General features: G+C 44.2%; 1 protein-coding gene and 1 non-coding gene across 14 annotated transcripts in view; both read right to left on the bottom strand.

The window, feature by feature from the left end:
- Positions 1–20754, bottom strand: part of TCF12 (transcription factor 12) — an 864399-nt gene that overhangs the window by 67766 nt on the left and 775879 nt on the right. The gene's annotated exons all lie outside the window — the stretch shown is intronic.
- On the bottom strand, positions 5291–5397 carry LOC147733780 (U6 spliceosomal RNA). Its single transcript, XR_015308795.1, has one exon. It is a non-coding gene; the product is annotated as a U6 spliceosomal RNA (small nuclear RNA).

Genomic DNA, 20754 nt, shown 5'->3' with positions numbered 1-20754 from the left:
AAAATCCGTTTTGTTTTACTATCTATTTCCTCTCTGCCTCCCTTAAAATGTAATTCTTTTTCTCAGTTTTCTTTCTCCCTTGAAGACTTCATAGGAATGACGGCTGGTGTGTGTAAACCCCTGCCCCAACCTAGCGCACAATCAGACAAAAAAGTGTAGGTAACTGCAAGCTGTTCAGACGCCCACCAAACTGCCCGGGTCGACACTCAATTTAAGAAATGACACTAGCAGTCCATGATTCATTAAAAGCTGCTCACAATTCTATGGGGGCCAGGACCCTGAGGAGTTGGGCTGCTAACTCAGGGGCAACCATTGGTATTCAAGGAAACCACTGGCGGTCGAGACATTAGAGGACAGTAAATATGTTGGGGGTAACTTCTTTTTCCTTCAGAGTTATTTCTTTGGAGGGGAAATAATTCACACAGGAAACTTACCTCATTTTAAAAAAGGGAATTCTTTTTTGCAAGAAGTGGCTGGAGAGAACATTGATTTGCTTTGACTCTGGAAAGTATTTAAGTGGAGGCCAGTGGAGCATGGCAGATTATCTTCAGGGAATGACAACATGGACAAGATGCGGTCAAGGGGTTTGCTCCCTTAAAAGCTCTCAATGTTCTCTTCAAACACTGAATTCTTTCCAATAATTCAGAAAAATTCCTGCTCTGAAATAACAGGTGTACAAGTTATCAACTTTAATGTACTGCAATTTAATCACACTCATAGACTCTTCATGGTTTCACTAATGTCTTATTTGAAAGTCATCTGTTGGCGAGGCACTAAAACTTCATAAGTGCCACTGTAGATAAAGAAAACTTGCAGGCACTCCCACAGTGGGGCAATAATTTATGGCAGTCTCTGGCCTTTTTAGGGGCATTGAAACAATGTGGGTCTTGATTATGGAGTTGCGGCAAGAACTGAGGGCCACAAGTTTCACAACTTTCTTTAGCAACGCAATCAGGCTCAAAAGTCTCTCTTTACAAGCATTAGGAGAAAAGGTACCATTTAGTGTGAAATAGCACTTGGAAAGTGAGTACAACTAAATGATACAGCTTGAACACCGATGTGTGTGTGTGGGAGGAGCAGGAACTAAGGGAATAGTGCACCATAAGTAAACCAAACTAACAATAGGAGCAAAGGAAAGATTTCAATGATGCATGTTGTCTTATTACTTACCGGTAATCTTCATTACCCCGATTAGGGTCCTCCCCGTCCCAGTCCTTACCACGTGAGGCAGTCCTGCCTCCACCCAGCCAATCAAAACGCCAGAAATCCAAAGGTCGAAAGTGACATAAGCCCCTCCCACCCACCGCCATGCCTGTTATCATCAAGACTCAGACACAAACACAGCGGGAGGGAGGGAGGGAAGAGGACTGGGACGGGGAGGACCCTAATCGGGGTAATGAAGATTACCGGTAAGTAATAAGACATTACCCCCTCATGGGTCCTCCCCGTCCCAGTCCTTACCACGTGAGGAACTCACAAGCAGAGAACCAAGAAAAAAAAATTCAGGACACCAGGGACCCACGCAAAAGTACAAAACTTTAAACAATAAAGCATTGACGAACAGCAGCGTACAAGACGGCAACAGAAATCGTCAGAAGAGGCAAGAAAAACATCAAGCCGAGAATGTCGCACAAAAGTGTGACGGGACCGCCAAAAGGCCGCCCCACAAAGCACCAGGAAAGAGACCCCGCCCCAGCAGCACAGGAAGCAGACACAGAACCCACAGGAGACAAACAGGGCAGGAGAAACCAGAGACTGTAGTGAACATTGGAGGCAAAACAGAAGAGCCCCGCGAACACCCAAAAAAGGGGAACAGGAGAAACCCCCACAGCAGGGAAAACAGGAAGCAACACCTCCAGCCGCAAAAGGAAACACGAAGAAACAGGCAGAAAAGCCCGACCTAAGCCGCAAAACAACTCAAACCTGCAGAAACTGCAAAGAAGGAAACAAAACGAGCAAGGCACCCAACCCACCCAACCGACAAGCGGAAGAGAAGGCCAGCAAAAAAAAACACCGCAGTGGACAACCACAACACGTCCGCCACTAACAAGGACATGAAAGGGGCAACCGCAGACCATGCAAAACAGCAGGCAAGGCCCATAGAAGAAACGAGCACAGGAGTGCCCGGACAACGAAGCAAAAGCTCAGAAGAAGCCGACCCACCAAAGGGCAACAACCACCGAGGAAGTCCCAAAGCCCCGACAAGCACAAACCGCCGTCAACGAGCAGACAAAGCGGAAGGGGAAAAATCCCAACAACAAACCCAAACTGGAGAAACAAGCACAGAAACAGGAACCCCGGCATGGATTCCGACCACGAGAAGAGCACCAGGAAACAAAAGAGCCCCAAAGTGCATCACAGCTCCAAAGAGCGGAAGGCCAGCGCGACCAACACATGCCACAGGCCACCACAGAAGAACAGCCCAAAAACGCCAAAGACAGCCGCTCAAGAGACAGGCAGTCAGAAGCAAGCGCCAAAGACAGGGCAAAGACAGCAGCGGACCCAGAAGCAGAGCAGGAGGGAAGGGAGGCCGGCAAAATCCGACTCCCACCAGCAACAGCAGGAGCGGAAACCAAAAACAGCAACGCCAACCCAACAACACCGACACCCCCCAAACCTCCACAGAGCGCCCGGGAGGAGAAAAACGGGAGGGAAGGTATACAGAAAACCCAAAGGCCAAGGAAACGAGAGAGCAACCCCCGAGGACAGACCACCCCGGAACAAAAACCGGGGGAGAAGAGCAACAGGAGGGGAAGCAAAAATGACCAAACCAAGAGTCCCAAACCAAAGACAAAAGGACCTGGAACAGAGGAACAGACAGATGGAATGCTACACGAAGCAGCAAGACATCCCAGCGCAGGGCCATTCCAAGCACCAGCGCACAGTCCCAAGCACCCACACAATGTCCCAACAAAAGGACATGTCCCGCCGAAACGAGCAGCAGACAGCACCAAACAGAGGACGGCAGGAAGCGGCCCAGGCCACCAAAAGAAGGCACAACTAGAGTACCATTCCATTAAAGAAACCAACCATCGTAACAGGGATGCCTCACAAGACCCTCTGAAAGATAACAGAGAAGTCGCCGCCCAGGCATAAGACAGGGAAACCCGCAGGAACAGAGACACATACTGGGACCCCCCAAGAAGGCCCAAACAACAACGAGCCCCCAGAGCGCCAGCCCGAACAACAGACAAGCCGGCCACCAAGGACCCCAACGGGGCCCCCAACCCAAGGACAACAAGAGGAGAGAGGAAAGCAGAAATGCACCCCTCACACCAGGTCAGGAGAGCAAAGCCACCAGACCAGGGGAGAGAGGAACCAGAGCCCCGTAACCAGCAAGAAAAAGGACCCAACAAGTCATCAGAAGAAACACCAAGGACACAAGGTGCACAAGAGCCCAAGGAACCACAGCCGAGGAGGCAACCACCATCTGCCGGACACAAAACCAACCCCGAGCCGGGGCAGGAGGGAGACCCAGTAGGACCCGCAGAAGATCCAACAGGACAGAGAACAGATTCGGATATATGGAACGCCTCATGAAACGCGTGTCATCCTAGTGCAGGGGCCATGTCAACCCCCTCCAGCAACGCTCAACAGAAAGCATACGAGCCGCTGAAGCGAGCACTGAGAAACAGCCCCCAGCAAAGCGTCAAACTGGTCCCGAGGAACTGAAGCCCCCGAACAGGAACCAGACGAGGAACGGCCAGATCCAAAACAACCCCAGAAACCGGAACCAGGCCAGCAAACCCCCACAGCAGGAGCCAGCGCCGTGGAAAAAACCAGAGGAGCATGAGAGAGACGGAAAGGAAACACTTGAAAACAGGAAACGGAACTCAACCACCGCAAACCTCTGAGCAGCCGGATGGAGGGGAACAAGAAAAACAGGCGACTCCCACACCTAGGGAAGCCAAAATTACCCACCAAGAAGAGGGGAAAACCGGGCTGCAAGGGGCACAACCGAAAGGGACACAGCCGCACCAACCCGACCAAAGCCCCGGGAGGCAGAACCGAACAGAAAGACCAACGGGAGCCAGGACCTGGAACAGAGAGAAAGAGGACCCCCGGCCCCACTCCATCACCAAAACCAGCACCACAGAGCGTAGCGACAAAAAATAGGCCGACGCCAAAGAAGATGGCAAAACGCACCACAGTGCCAACGGACAACGAAACGACCGTGAAAACAGCCTAAAAAGGGGGACGGCCCGGAATGGAAACCGATAACCAAGAATGACGACCAACAGGTCATTCTCAAAGCAGACCGGACCAATGACACCAAAGGAGATAGGTGACCCACAAGCAGGTCAACACCAGGAGTGGAACACATAACCTGAAGAGGAAGAGATGCAACCACCAGGCCACGGAGACTCCTCCTGGGCACAACATAACCCACTGACATTCAGGGGCAGCAGCAGGCGCCGCAGATGCAGGGAGCCAAACGTAGTGCAAAAAATGCAGGCATAGGACCAAGGCACCAGGGGAATGGCAAAGAACCAAAACGCAGGCCAGAGAGAAATCTCACGAGCTCCCGCCGCCCCGGTAGCCGAGGACAAGGCCCAACCATCCGGGACTGGAAGGAGGGACCCCTAAGAAAAGAACTTGCGAAGCACAGACCGAAAAAGAGCTGGCTCACACCCCAAAAAGGAGAAGCAGCATACGAACTCTTGAGAGCGGAATCCACCAACCGCCCAACCCGGACCTCCAGGGAAGAAGCCTCCGAAGACAGAGGGAGAAGGCGCACAAAAGAAGAAAAATGGAGGATACCAGGTGACAAAGACCGCCAGGCGAAATCGTGTCCCCAGAAAGAGAGGAACACCCCGCATAGCAATGCCAAGCCACACCGCAGCCAGTACAGCCAACAGGACAGCACGAAATGGCCGGTAAAAAACGGGAATAAACCCCGCCGGAGCAAATGAATCAGGGAGAGAGACCCAGCAACAAAACGCCAGAAATCTCATGGACCATCCCCGAATGTATACCCCAACAGGGAAAAAACGTCCACGATCCCACCAACAAGAGATGATGGCATAGCCGCATGCACCAGCAGCGCAGACAACGCAAAACAGTCCAAGAAAAACTGCAAAGGATGCTACGTGGACAAAGAGAAGGCAAATTTCCAAAGCACAGCATGAAAATGAACATCCCAAGTCACATTGACAGCATTGGCAGGACTTGAACCCTCAGCACATGATAGCCTGTGACACCAGAGGCATATGACATACCAATGAGCAACAGCTCCGTGGATGCACCGGAGAGGAAGTCCCCTCAAACATGGCGAGTAAAGGAGTAAACCCCATATATGGAACACTTCACGAATATGCATGTCATCCTTGCGCAGGGGCCATGCTAATCTTCTCTGTATCGTTCCAAGCCTAGTATATGTGCTGCCGAAGCGAGCACCAGGAAAACACCCAACACACCAATAAAGGAAGTGCCCAGCAACCTCCAGGAAACACTGCCCCAAACAGTAATCTCATATGTGAGTACAGAACATAAACAAAAAAGGGCAGCCCTGCAGTCTCCACCCACAGCCACATATGAAGAACATGGCCGCAGGGGCCAGCCGCTGCACTAAAGCACCAGCGCCGGAACGACCTGGGGCCAGAACACCAAGAGAGCTCCCCGCCCCAACCCAGCACATGAACGGGGAGCATCCTGACCCCAGAACAGGAGCGTGGCCGGCCGGAGGACTGGAGCGGCCGCGCCGGTGAAAACATGAAAAGACCATAAACAATAGCATTTAAAAATGCAAAAGAAACACTCACGGCACCGTCAAACCATCCAGAAGCAAACAGGAACAGAGGCAGGAACCGGGAGCACCAGCGTTCCGACAGCCGTCGGAGCAGAAAAAAAAACAGGCATGGCGGTGGGTGGGAGGGGCTTATGTCACCTTCGACCTTTGGATTTCTGGCGTTTTGATTGGCTGGGTGGAGGCAGGACTGCCTCACGTGGTAAGGACTGGGACGGGGAGGACCCATGAGGGGGTAATGGGTATATATGCACTTAAAGGCTGGAATGAATTTGCAAGGAATTTGAAATTAAGATTTTTTTCAAAGCAATTTACAAAGTAGAAATTAGGAAGCGGCCCTGCAGTAGGTGGGGGGAGATGTGGTGCTATTTTGTTCTTGTACACATTTTACAAAGATTTCCGTGGTCAATGACACCCAGAATTTCTTGTAGTTCCATGTGGTGGAATTAGTCATAATGAGGTGGACATATATGAAACAAACAGCATGTGAGAACTGCATTTCAAAAGAATCATTAATGACTTACTGGAGTCTTTTATATTTTAGGTCGCAAATGGGATTGTTTAAATACAATCAAATAATTCCTTTGGAAACTGCAATTTGTATAAGTAATGTTTCAGTTCTGGCTATATATCTAGCTGCAGATCCCAGTGCGGCACTTGACATAACGTTTATATTGCAGACTAAGGGTCTCAAATGAAGTACTGTAAGCGAAGCATTGTTCATGCATGTTATCCAGCTACAGATTACAAAAACTCGGTTGTGTTCTGGAAAAGGGATGGGAACACCCTATTGAGACAGGCCTGGGCAGCACACCGAGCAATTATGCTCTTTTTACGAAATCCTACACATTTACAATCTGGGGGAACCAGGAAATAAAACGTTATCGCTCAGGATCACAAACTTTGGTCAAATGCGGATAGGTGGAATGGACCTCTGGTCTTTGGGATACAAGATCTCCTTCAATAGGGAAACTTTCAATTTCTGTCCCACATATCAGAGCCAGCCAATGAACACCAAAAAACATATCGGAAGATTTTTCGTAAATTGGAACAAGACTAAAAGGACTATGACATGAATGGTACAAACAAAACCTCTCCAACTGGGAAGCTCAAAGCATGTATAACCTGTTTTTGTAGAGAAGCATATTGCTTTGGGAAATGCCATGAAAGCTCTCATACATGGAAAACACAAAAATAGAACCCTTGCACTGGTTTAAAATTGCAGCCACTCCAAGAAAATACATTTTAAATACAATAAGGGTAGAATATACTTAACATTTCATACCTGCATCCAACCCAGATTTCATATAAGCATGCTAACTGTGACCTTGATGCAAGAATCTGGTAACGTTAATACCGTGCTATAAAGTTGCTTAATTAAATTTACATGTAGCACTGTACATAAATGTGTACCAAAGACTTCAGCAGCAGCAAAACTAAGAAAATTGACCGGATCAAGGAAACCAACAAGTAAGACTTATGAAGCCTATTAAAAACCAAAATATAAGATATGTCAACTCCATAGACAAATTCTGTCTTACACTCTTCAGGAGGACTCCTTTAATCAAATTAAAACAGTTATTTAGAATCAATCTGGCGTGGATTCTCTTCCCCTTTTAGGGATAGCGATACATATTATTTAAAGTAAGGGATTTTTACCAATTCATTGCATTTCTATAGACTTTGGATATGTGTAGTATCCTCTAAGCACAGATCTGGAAAAATTGCCCACAGCATGTGGTAAATTAAACCAGACGTGACAAGGGACGAACTGAGGGTGGTCATCTACTATTAAAAAGTTCTAGGTGTGGACAAGTGACGAGATGTTTCTGAATTTGGGAGGCAGCGTCTACAAATGGCAATTATGAATATAACCCAGTCATGATTGCTCTGGATTATGCAGCAACACAACTGGACTTTACAGTTCTTAACCCTTTCGATGCTGATGACGAGCTCAGCTCGTCATCAGCCACGGGTGGCGTGTGCTGATGACGAGCTGAGCTCGTCATGTATCGCAGGAAAAGGAAAACAGCCGCACAGCGCAAAAGTCGCCGCAGCAGCGATGCGGTTAATAGGATAATCATGGGACGACTTGGAGAGGCGTGTCTGTATTCAGGATAAGCATTTCAATATAAGTTTAGCCTTGATGTACAGTCAGTGGTGAGTGACTAGGGTCTCCAAAAGGTGCTGTGCACGAAGCAGGACAGCTGTGGGGCATGTTATCTGGGAGAGGTGGGGCTATACAGCAAGTTCCTTTAATAAACATATTTATGTAGTATTGCTAATTGATAGTCTATAACTGATCCAAGGAAATGTCACACTGCGGGTGGTATATGGTGAATAATGTATTGGCTTGTAGGGAGTAAAAACAAATATGACAACTAAGCAATGTAAGAAAACGTTTCCTCTGCAACATTTATTTTCAATTTATGAACAGGAATCACCAGCAGGCTGAAGTTCTTGAGGGGTGATCTCAGCAATTGGTCTTTGACAAGGCAATCTTTCATCCAAAAAAGAATTATCTTGGTTTCTTTGCATTTAAATTTTCGGTATTCTTTGCATTACATCAGCATACAAATGCTACAGCAGGGTATGCGCTTGAATAAGATCCAAAAGACGTTTAGGAAAATAAACAACTCATTGGGTGATAAATACACCCAACTGAACACAGGTAACACTTGAGCGGAGAGGCTGACTCAGTGAGTTTCATGTCTGCGGCATCGATGTAAGGATACAAGTAGGACTGAGTGAGTCTTCCAATTCTTCTATGATTGGTAAGCTAGAGCACCACTAGGTTAGCTAATTGCAATCCCTGTTCTTCATGGGGCTCAGAAACAGAAATGTAGTAGAAATGGCTATATCACGATATTATTGTCACACGAGAACCAACTGACATCATTTAGATGGTTTAAAAATATTTCTAGGAAATCAAACAAATGGTCGATGAACCAGCATGCAGTTCATGCAGGTTTTATGAATAGGTAGGGACAGGGTATCCAAACTGTGTTGTAGAGGCATTTTATGGAGGGGGCGGAAGAGAAAGGCTGTGGTATTCAATTGCCAAGCCTCCTGCTCTTCAGGTTTTGTCCATCAACGAACAAAATATGAACTAGTGGATGTTAAAGCTTCAAACATATTTCTGCTCGATACACAACAATGTTTATTGATTAAAAGACAAACAAATTTCTGACTCAGATTAAGAAAGATATGTGTGCTTCTATGAGGATCCTCAGTGCACAAAAGGCATTGAGAGTGTGCAAATTCACAGCAGTGGCTCACAAACAAATTTGTATTCCTAAATATATATGGTCAATACGATTTCCCCAGTATCAAAAGGGTATTTTCCTGTGCGAGTAGGTCTTCTCTTGAGGAGGCTGCAGGCATTCCCAGGAAGATTTAGAAGCCAAATTTTATGAACGACCATAAACTTACAAGTTGATGATCTTCAACAACTTCTAGTATGTACATTCCTACCCTGGCTAATGTCAGAGAAGGAGTAGGAGTGCCTATACTAGAGGAGGGCGAGCCAAGCCAAGAGCAACTATGGCTCTAAGAACTTGTGCACAAGCCGACCCTTAACAATATTTAGCAAATACATTATGCAACAAACATCATATTAGTATATGAAATGGTGCCCTCAAAATTCAAACAAGTGGATTTAAAACGCAGAAGAGTTTTACCTCAGTACGCCAGTTTTTAGCCAAGGCCACTAGAATTATGCGATTCTGCAGGAGCATTTTATGTTTTGCATAACTAAGTATTTACGACCTTTGCAACATAATCCATCATCTGTTGCATAATTTGCAGAGTTAAAAAAACATTTTATTTCTAGCTCAAAGGGACCAAAAGTTACTAAAATAGTAGTGACGCATGTTGCTGTGCAGCAGAAAGCACTTCACAAAGGTTGACTTTTCACCTTTCAGTTGCATATTGCTGTATTTGGTTATAGAACCAATACGGGGTAACCTTAGTGCAGTGTTAACGTGAACAAATAGACAAGACAGTTAACTTATACTATCACAAAATATGCCATATTTTGCAGTATAATTTGCATTTACTTGCCGCATAATTTTATGACCCCTGCAGCATAATTTGGTCCCCCCCATGCCACATAATTCCAGCGGCCCTGATTATCTCTCGGTCTTAAGTTGTATTTATTAAAAGTGAGACTTTTTAAACATGCACTGAGAAACAATTCAGACCCCGCCCTGATGACAATGCTATGAGTGAATTAAGAGGCAAGCCAGTTATGTGTTCGCTGTGTGTGACCTAGATACTTTAGAGCAACATTACACCATAATAAGACTTACATATATTAAGGCGCTTATGTGAGAAAGAAGAAAAAGGGGGCTCAATAAAAAAATATTTGCCCACGATCACACAATTTATTCAATTAGTAAAGCCACAGAATATTCTCAGATTTTACAGCTTTCAATTCAGCTGAAAGATGGGTACCACTTTCTGACATCAAAGGTTAATGCTTTATCCATTTTTCTTGGCGTTGGTGACAGGCTAAATCTACGATTTCTTTTTGGCATTTTTGCATAGCAAGAACCTTACCTATGGAAACAGGCACAGACTGTTACAACATTGTGTTCACCGTTTCCCCAATGACAGGGAAATTTGTCAGGATCCAGAGAATGCTGAGCAGAGGCTGGGATTACAACCTGGTTACCCATGCTGCGTGGTCGACCGCTGTAGCCACAGGGTCATATAGCATCTTGTGCAAGCTGTGCTCGTTTTGGGCTCGAGGTTTCAAGAAGACGTCGAGCTAAGCCAAGGCCTGGCTTCCGGCTCGTGCTTTCAGTGGCTCGCCCACCTGGAGTCTAAACCTATGTGTGGGACTGCAGAGAGACCACTGTGTCATGGGGACACAGCAGAAAGATTTTCATCAGAGGAAAAAAATGTGAGTGGGAAACATGAATATAGTTTAAAACTACATTTGCACTTTTGTGTTTTATTTCAGAATGATAAAAAAAATTAAGCTGTGACATAATAGTTAAACAAGAACATTTCTTCTGGAAATCTGACACAGTCAAAGTTTGTAAGGACTACTCGTAGAATTCTTTGACAATTCCGTAAAAGTCCAAAATTAAATAAAATTGAAGACCCAAACCTACAGGCTAAGACTTTTGATTTTCCGACAGGCAAGACGTAAATGCCAATTACATGTGACAGGGCAGACCTTTCATGTACGCCGTGGTATATATATGGTCGCCGCCTTTGCAAGAGGAAAATGTACTTCGAAAAACTAGGACAACATAACGTTCTGTAATTAAAGGGAGTAATGAGTAATCTGTTTAGCTAACACATCTAGCTGCAAAAAAAAACCTCAAAGGAGAATGCCTATCAATAAAGTGGCAAACAACATTTAATGCTAGCTTGAGAAAAGGTTTCTGGAACACCAATAATTATCCTGTCCCTCCAGGAAACTTTGTGGACAGAAGCCAGGGTGAGGAAAGCAGACTGGCTGGCTTAAATTTCCAGCAGAGTGACAAAGCAATTTAACCCACCAACAGGCCCAGTGATCGGTGGCGCAGTGTGCCTGTAGGAACCGAGAGCCTTTGTGCATGGCTGGACCATGGAAAATTAGCGTGGAGCTGATATAGCCGGAGCCTTGCTGAAAATTGAGTCTTATTAGACTCCACCCGATGACGGACCACAATACTGGAAAGGCTAGCCACCACAAAGGAAGCATACAATAATGATCAAGAAGCCTAGGTAGTAAGTATACACTGCTAAACAGAGTTATTCCTGGCACTGAATACAGAATAGCTTCACATTGAGTGCCTACAATAAGTTTTTAGAAGTTACAAACACAGGACCACGGTTTTTGCCCTTTCTGGTAAGGCATATCGGCTAAACAGGACTGTACATCTAGTACAGGGTAATTTAGGAAGCATGAGACGAGCAGAATAAACTGAGTGCCATACAAGCATTGACAATACAATAGAGCTCGCATATGAAAGGCACTGACCAATCACTTTCGGTCCATAATGCTGGTATTACACACATTTGTATTTCTTGCTTGAGTTGTGCCCTCATGGCAGTAGTGGGCTTAACAGACACTGGGAGGTGACATTATATATTCTAACTCCAGTGATTACATATTTGGGCAAAAGCAGCTTTCCTCAAAACAGTGCACAGGGCTTATTTCGTTATTTTAAGTCCAGTTCTGGATTGTTTGGAGGAAAATTAAAATTCCGCAAGTATTTGAAAGAAGGGTTGAAAAGCAGTAATTTTGCATTGCTGAAGGTGCTGCTCTTAACAGCATTTCTCGAGGCCAGAAACTAAAAATAATTAGTTTAGTCAATGCTGCACATAATCTGCAAAATAAACTAGTCAGCCCCGGAGTGATGATGTATGTATGCATGCATGCATCACCATGCATGCATGCATTAGGTGGCCATTTTGGCCCCAGTATGATGACATAAGAGCATGTACGCATCACCACACAGACCTCCATAAGTCGTCATAATGATGCCCTCCTTGGAGTGGTACATAAAAAAAATTATACTTAAACATTAAGTGTGTTCAAAATCACATCTAGAGAACGAATGGCCAGGTAGCTGATTGCAGCTGATGGGTACCCTTAAAAGTAAAATGTAAAAAAAGAGAAAGAAAAAAAGCACCACAACATTAGAGCACCAAAGCAGTGGTGAAGATACGGGAGCTAGTCAATTCCACTGATGGGCGGCAGTGAGTAGGATAGCAGCAGAGTACAACAGTGGGAGGGGAGAGTAACATGGAGAGCGCAGGGGTGGGGACAGAATGAGAAGGAAGAAGTACCACACAAAGGGGAGAGGGCGAAAGAGAAAGAAAACAAGTACACCAATGTAGTGCTTTTAGCAAAACAAACAAAAAAACCAAGCACTTGCAAAGCCAAGAGGTCTCGCTTTTGGGGCCCATTGGCTTTGCCGTTGGTTTTAGTCATACAGCACAGCAGGACTTAAGAATTTTGTTGGGGTCTTCTGACATGACTGCCTTTTTTAGGTCTCACCTAGCGTACGCAGCGCATGCGCGGCTTCGCCTCGGCGAGTCTATTGTTATGGCTTTTGCTAGAGAAGGGAGACTAATGTGCACGCGCATGGAGTCTCCTCTCTGCTCCCACCGCGCGCTTGGTTTAGCTTTCCCGCGCGCTCCCACTGCGCTTGCCTCCCAGTGCCTGTTTCTCTGCCACACATTATTATTTCACAGGCTGCTTGTATCAGCTTTTTACATGTGCGTTTCATCAGCGGCACCAGGACTGCTCTGTCGACACATCGCCGCTAGAAGCTTTACCGGGCATCAGCCTGGCCTTCCTGTTTGTAGAAACAGACCTGCAACAAGGACGTATTGATAGTTATCCCGATCCAGTGTGCCAGCTTTATCAGACTCTACAGCATGAACACCAGAGTTAACCCTTCTGATATCCAAATCCGGGACAGGTTACACACAGCAGCAAACACTTAACCCTCTCAGCTATCTGGTGGACATCCCCACCTGGTTTAGCATCTCCTCTTCTACTTGTGCTTAGAAGGAATGCCGAGCACACGCACTCTTGCTCTGTGCTCGTTCTATGACAACAGAAACACCCTGCAATGGACGGTTTCAGGGGCACAACAGAGCTTAAATGGTCATGTCTTCTGCACCCAAAGGCTAGAGTGGGAGTATCTTCCCCAGCTGAGTGATGAAGTGCTCTCATTCCATAGAAGCAAGGTTTGAAGTGACGTAAATATTTTACAATTCACATCACCGACAGAGTAGGCTTTACGGGTGAGGACCGGCCAGGTGGCGCCCTTTATGCATGATGGTTATAGTGGTTAACATTCTCAGCAGATAAGTGTTGGAGTGGTGATATTCTGCACTGAGAACCAGCAGTATTCCTCACAGGTTGGAGTGATGGTATACTCTAATGTCTGAGGGATGGCATTGCGATAACCTCTACACAGCAGGGCAAATGTGGGCTCATCCTCGAGAGAGGAAGCTGCGTCAGCAGTGTCATCTAACAGCTGAGATGGGAATGCTTTTTTCTTCTAGAGACGGATGACAGGAGGGTGAGCATTTTCTAACCAATTTTGCTTGTGGAATGCTGGTACAGAGGATGGATAGAGTTGCTATCTTCTTTACCTGCATATTTCATGCAAGTTGAACTTTTCAACCTAATGCACAAAGAAAATGGGCATTTTAGAGATCTACGAATCTCCAATTGACAAGAACTGGCGGAATACAATTTTGACCACTTGTGACTAACTTTGACCCATTTGTGTGTCCGGCTGAGATTTCTAGCAATATTCCTAGTGGGCAGTTCATCATCAGTTGAGTGTGAATGCTCCCACAGCGTCCATGCATTGTGGACTAGGTCTAGGTTCACACAAGTGTTCCAAACCAAAGCGTGAGTTGTTCAACTATGGCAGAACAGAGTACCTGAAGGCAAAGCAAGGAGAGCTAAAAGAAAATCACAAGCCAAGCATTGCCAAAGCAAATAAGTCTGGCCCTGGCAGTCTGGTGCAATGGTTATTTGTTCATTGCCATAGATTTGCAATCAAAATAAACTAAAACACTTTAAAACTGAATATATTCTTAGTAGAATAATACAGGTGCTTCCTGGGTGGCATGTGTACTTAGGACAGGCATAGAAACCATATTAGCTTTAACACCTAGGCTGCTAGAGGTCCCTCCCCCCCCCCCCCCCCCCGGTGCTGGGCTATCTGTACATCTCATTGTTCATGACTAGCTCAGCTCGTCATGAGCATGGAAGGGGTTAATGTACATCACAGGAAAATATGATTCCCGTGGTGCAAAGAAAATGTACTACTGGAATTAAATTGCTGTGACCTGCAGTTTTAATGTAAACACACTGGGATGACAAACAAGAATACATAAAGAATAAATGGAAAGAAAAACAAGCATTAAAAATGCAATAGGTCTCGCCTTTAATTAAGTTAAAGTCATTTGCTTTGCTATACAATACCGATAGCAAAGCAAATGGCATTAACTCAATAAAAGGCGAGACCTATTGCATTTTCAATACTTGTTCTTTTTAGTTACCGATTAAAGTTGGATCGGTAATTAAAAAGAAAAAAACACATGACAACCCTCTTTTTTAAAGCGGATGCAGAGGAACAAAATTGGGGTTATAAGCAATACCAGCAGAAGTAACACAGGGACAAGGAGCAGAAGCAACAGAGTGTGATTTTAAAGTGGAAGGAGCATAAGCAACATATGGGGTGAAAACAACATATGGGGTCACAGGAGGGAAGATCAAACAGGCGAACCAATGTGGAGACGTCAGAGAGAGCAATGGATTGGAGTGCCTGGAGGAGGGGAGCAAGAGAAGCACACGGGGGAGACACAATAAAGAAAGATGTGTTTTAAGGGGAAATAAAGAAGCAGAGCCTGAAAAAGTGACCAGTGGAAGTACATGGTAATGGGTCTATGCTATAGGAGCAAGACACACAAGAGCCCACGCAGCGAACTAATAAGAAGCAAGCAAATGAGAGCGACGATGAGGCAATCAAATGATAAGCAAAGGGCGGTCTCTAAGCCCACTGTAAGATAACAGTATGTCTTGCAACAAGGTATGCATGCACTGTCTTAGTCAAGACCTAAAAAGGATTACCAAAAATGTAAGCAGTGGAACAATACAAGTCATCTAATCAAAAGTATAGCAAAGAAGCCATGCTCGATGGGAGAGGACAGCAGAAGGTGAGAAAGTAAAGCTTTCAAATAAGAAGCAAGCAAATGAGATTGGCACTAAAGCCAACCAATGATAAGTAAGGGACTGACGCAAAGCTCACCGAAAGTATAGATACTATACACACAAGGACAGTAGATTACCTATTCAGAAAACTTAAGTAGCAGACAATACTTTACAAAAACTGGTTCCTGTGACAGCAGCGATTTAAGAATGCTTTCTGCTGATCAGCAATTTTAGCATCTTATGAAACAATCAGGCATACAATCAAAATCTGCTGAATCTATTTATGATTGACAATGAAGATCTGGCAGGCGAAGTATTTGCACATTTGATACACAAATGTATTGTGTATGGTTACTGATTAAATACACTGAGCATTTAACGATGGTAGCATGTAAAAACAGACAGTAAAAATATTTTTGCAGAAACACAGCACAATGTAGTTTGCCTACATTTCCATTTTCAACACATGGCTCCCCACAAAAATACTGGCCTGCACCTAATACCGCTACCAAGCACGTGCTCTCAAATCTTCCAGGATATAATTTAAAACAATCCATTAAGCCAGTTCTAAAGTATGTGAAAAATGAGTATGGGGATGTTGAAATTAAATACAAGTCAGAATTTTGTATAGAGAAATGTATGCATGGTCGCGGTTTTGGTATCTATATTTTGGCGTCTACATTTTCACACGGAACAGGAGGTGAAATTCTACAGCCAACTGTAATTAACTAATGTGTAACAGGAATATGGTCTGACCTAGTTTACAAAAAAGTATAAACTCCTGACCCTGAATGACAAACTTCATTTTGACTAGTCCACTGGAAAAGAAGCTGAGTTTTGAGAGGCTAGTGGGCCTCCAGGAAACCATATACTTTCTCATTTCAATTTTCTAAATAACTTGGTTAAGCATGAGCAAGTTAAATGTCTCATACAGCTTTTGAATTCTGTCATTTCAATTTAATTCAATTCATAAAGCTTTATTCTGTACATAAGAAATGACCATAAAAAGCTCACACACAATACATAGAAAATCAATATTGCAGAATTTAAACACAAAATACTAACATAAAATCTAAAACAGCATACTTTTCCTGGCTTTAATTGATTGATTTAAAAAGGTAGCAGTAAAAAAGCATATATCTGCAGATTGCATGTTAAAAATTAATTTCATTGCATCATTAATGGTACGTAGGCCATATTTGATAAAAAGAGGTTTTAAATAGGCAATACGAAAACCCTTATACAGTTTACATATCAATAAAAAGTGCAAGGTGCTCTGTTTTGATAGACCATCACATGTACAGGGTCCAGTAGGAAATTATTTAAGGTGAGGCCATGCCACCAAATGGTGCACCAACCCAAACGTGAGGCTAATGAGTACAAATCTGTGGGATGGTCTAGTCACCATAGCTAAATACAGGGCATATCCTTCGTGAACAATGTGGCTATTATAAAACATAGTGGAAGACAGATCACCAGTCTTTGTTGATCGCCTCCTCATTCTATGTGCTAAAAAGGTTGACTTCAGCTATATTGCAGTAGCAGCACCTGGGTTGGCCAAGAGATTTATATAAAAAATTTCTGAGAAACAATTGACAATGTATTTTAACCAGGGAATTTTAGAATAATTGTCTAAGGCGAAACAGTCCACTATAACAGATCTATTGAAAGCTGTCTCCTCCTTTAGCCAGATGGAACGCCAGACCATAAGTGGTCTGAGGGATAGCAGATCCATCAGGTACTTAATCCCCAATTCTCTATGGATCAGCTCAGTTGGTGCGGAGGTAGGTAGACAGAGGAGCTTTTTCAAAAAGTTTTCCTCCTTCTGCAAACTATAATCGCAACAGTAACCTTAAACTCCCGCCCCATACAATGCGATTGACACACATCTGGCTTGATAAATATGAAGCATGTCCCTGGTACGTCTGTCTCCGACCTTAGCCGCAAATCTAAGAACCCTGTGAGCATTTTTGGCCATTTGGTTATGAACATTGGTAAATTCATTAGACCAATTTCTATCTTTTGAAAAGGCTATTCCCAAATAACAAAATTTGCAAACATGTTGCACTTTTTGGCCTTCGAAAAAAAAGGAATTTGGGGATTTCCTTTTGGCCCCACAGGACATGGTATGCGTTTTTCCTTTATTGATGACAAGTTTCCTGTCCTTAATAAAAACAGAGAATCTGTCCATCAAGCGTAGCAATCCAATGGGGGTTCGTGATATTAACACGGCGTCGTCCGCATATAACAACACCGGTACTATAGCCCTGTTAACCTGGGGGGCGGCAGCATTAATGGTTTTTAAAACTGCATCAATTTCATTAATAAATAACGTAAAAAGCAAGGGGGCAAGGACACAGCCTTGTCTAATACCTCTGTTGACACTAAATTTTGGGGTACATTCTCCTTTGACTCCATAGCGTACACTTGCTTGTAATGTTTCATATAACCTGGCCAGGAAAAAGATTATGCCCTCCGGAGCCCCAAGCTGTGACAGGGTTGGCCATAAGATGGAATGGTCCACCAGATCAAAAGCGCTGGATAAATCTGCAAAGCAGAGATAAAACGAACCACGTTTGGCCTGGGTATACTTCCCGGTCAGTAGTTCTAAATAAATGCACTGATCGAGTGTACCCCGCCCTTTCCGGAATCCATACTGGCTATCTGCCAAAATCCCCTCACTTTCCACCCACTCTTCCAATCTAACCAACATTACTCTACTCATGATCTTAACTGAGGAGTCTAAAAGAGAGATAGGGCGGTAGTTTTTAACGTCCGACCTATTGCCCTTATGTATGGGGATTATAATTGACTCTCCCCAGGTCAAGGGTGCCTCTGTACAAACAGCTGCGTTAAAAACAATAGCTAAAATAGGACTCCACAGCTCCGGTGCAGCTTTAGAGACGTCAATTGGTACCCCATCTGGCCCCTGAGCCTTTCCCCCCCCTTGCTAGCACGGATACCTAGTTCAACCTCAGGGACCGAGATATTCAAAGCCACAATCGGCCAAGTCCTTGGGGAGGCTACATAGTGATTATCAGATTCAAAGAACACTGAAAAATGAGAAACCCACCCCTCACTAGAAACATTAGAAGTCAGCTCCGGGATGTGATCTTCCTTAAGGAAAGGGGAGTTGACCGTGGCCCAAACAAGAGCGCAGTTAGACAGTTCAGCGGCTAAATTTAAAGTTTCCCATGCCTGCTGCTGCAGCTCTCCTTTCCTTCGTTTCAAAGCAAATTTGTAATCTGATCTCAACTTAATAATTAAGTTTGTATCCCTATGTCTTGACGTCAGTGCAACCTTTAGTTCTGTTAAACGTGAGTTACAGGTGTGATCGAACCAACCCAGACCTTGTTTAGATTGTGGTCTATCAGGTCTGTTAAATCTAGAGTCTATGCATTTTTTAATACCATTAAAAGCGTCTAAAACCCGGTCTGGCTCATTATTATTATTTAGGATAACGGTAAAATCTGTAAGGCACTTTTTAACAATAGAACTCAATATTCCATCAGATTTTTCCCCTTTCCATCTCTGCCTTACTCCATTAGGTCTATGGGGTTCGATATTTATCACTGATCTCCCTGGACAAACAGACCTACCTCCCCAAATAATAGTTTCTAGAATGATACAATTATGGTCACTCAGCTAGGAGACTTCTATCCTGGGGGCCAGACAATAATGGACAATATTGGAAGAAACTATTACATGGTCTATGATTGAACTAGTGTGCCGGTTCTTAAACGTAGGAACAATCTGACCATTTTCATCTTTTGAGTAATTTAGAATTTCCAGGTCATGATCACCCATAAATTTATTAAGTGTTTCTCCATAGCTATTATGGCGAAAATGGAGGTGATCCAGTCCTGCATTATTTAGGACCCCACAGACTTTTTGGGTAGACATTTCACAGATCAGAATGTTATAATCACCTACCCAGATAAAATTTTTAAAAAACATTTGATTCTGCAATTAAATTATCAATAGCAACGGCCAGGTCCTTTACAACTTGCATTCTAGTATTATCAAAAATATTGTTACAAAAATTAAGAATAACATTGCGGCCATCTTTCTCATGAGACCAAAGAATCTGTACATGAGCACCTATAGACAAATACCTTTTTACAATTATAGGCTGATTAATAGAAACTAAGATTAAAAGTCCGCCTTTGGCCCTACCTGATATAGAACCCTGTGCTGGTAGATTATATGATACATATCCCTCATAGTTGACAAAGTCCGTGCACCACTTTTCCTGGAAACATACAATGTCATGGAGGTTAATCAAATTCAACCAGCCAAGGACATCACCCTTCGATTTTAACCCGGCGATATTCCAACTAATAATAGTTAGGCCACTTTTCCCCCTAGCTCCAGTGCTACCTACGATATGCTTTTCCTGTTGGACATCCCCCACATTTGAATCACCATTTAACATTTCCCTGTCGGCTGATTCAACACTCGTATAAACCAAAGGTGATAACTTGGGGAGCACAAGTTCTTCTCCTATTTCATTGCCCTTGCAAGCTGTGTTCCCCTCAGTGTTCCCCTCAGAGTTATGACTACCGACTTGGGTAAGTCAATCATTAGCATCTAAAGAGCTTAAGGCTTGGTAACGATTTAACACTGGGACCTCAAATGCGGGACGTAAATTAGTATCTTTGTTAGGGCTTGACAGGCCACCTCTTTCTATACTGGCGGGACCTTTCATAATGTGGCTATAGAAAAAAACCAAGTGGGCGTGGACAAATACCCTTCTCGGAATAAGGCAATGAAGCCGCTCTTAGCAAAATGGTTGCAGCATGTTGTGGATGTTTGAAATTAATAATAACGCAATCACCTTTGCTGCTCTTTCGGGAATTGCCAATCCAATTCACCCTCCTAGTTGTAAGAATCTGATCTGAATAATTCATGGGTAACCCACATCGGTTATTGAGCCAGAAAACAGTTTTATTTTTAAGGGAGTCATGTGTTTCCTGTTGGTTCTGGTTCGAATGTTGTTCACACGGTGGTAATTTGTTAAAACAACCACATATGGGGCACAATCCGGTGGTAAATTAATATTATGGCTTCTCAACTTCTTTCCACGTTGTACCACTCTCAGATTCCACTCCTACCCGTTTCTTCTGAGATCCAGTTAATTGGGAATAAGGCTGGCCCGTCTCTTTCACATTCTTCTCCCCACTGCTGTTGACGGCTGGGTTAGATATACCAGGGGTAACATTACTCACCCTGTGTCCTTCACCCTCGTCCCGAGGTTTCTTTACCCATTCACTATGGGCAGATAATTGGTCCTTTAGCCTGGAGACCTCATTTGAAATTACATCTA

The sequence above is a fragment of the Lissotriton vulgaris genome, chromosome 2_1 (assembly GCF_964263255.1).
Source record: "Lissotriton vulgaris chromosome 2_1, aLisVul1.2, whole genome shotgun sequence".
NCBI lineage: Eukaryota > Metazoa > Chordata > Amphibia > Caudata > Salamandridae > Lissotriton > Lissotriton vulgaris.
The sequence above is the reverse complement of the archived record's forward strand: the minus strand, read 5'-3'. Positions and strand labels throughout refer to the sequence as shown.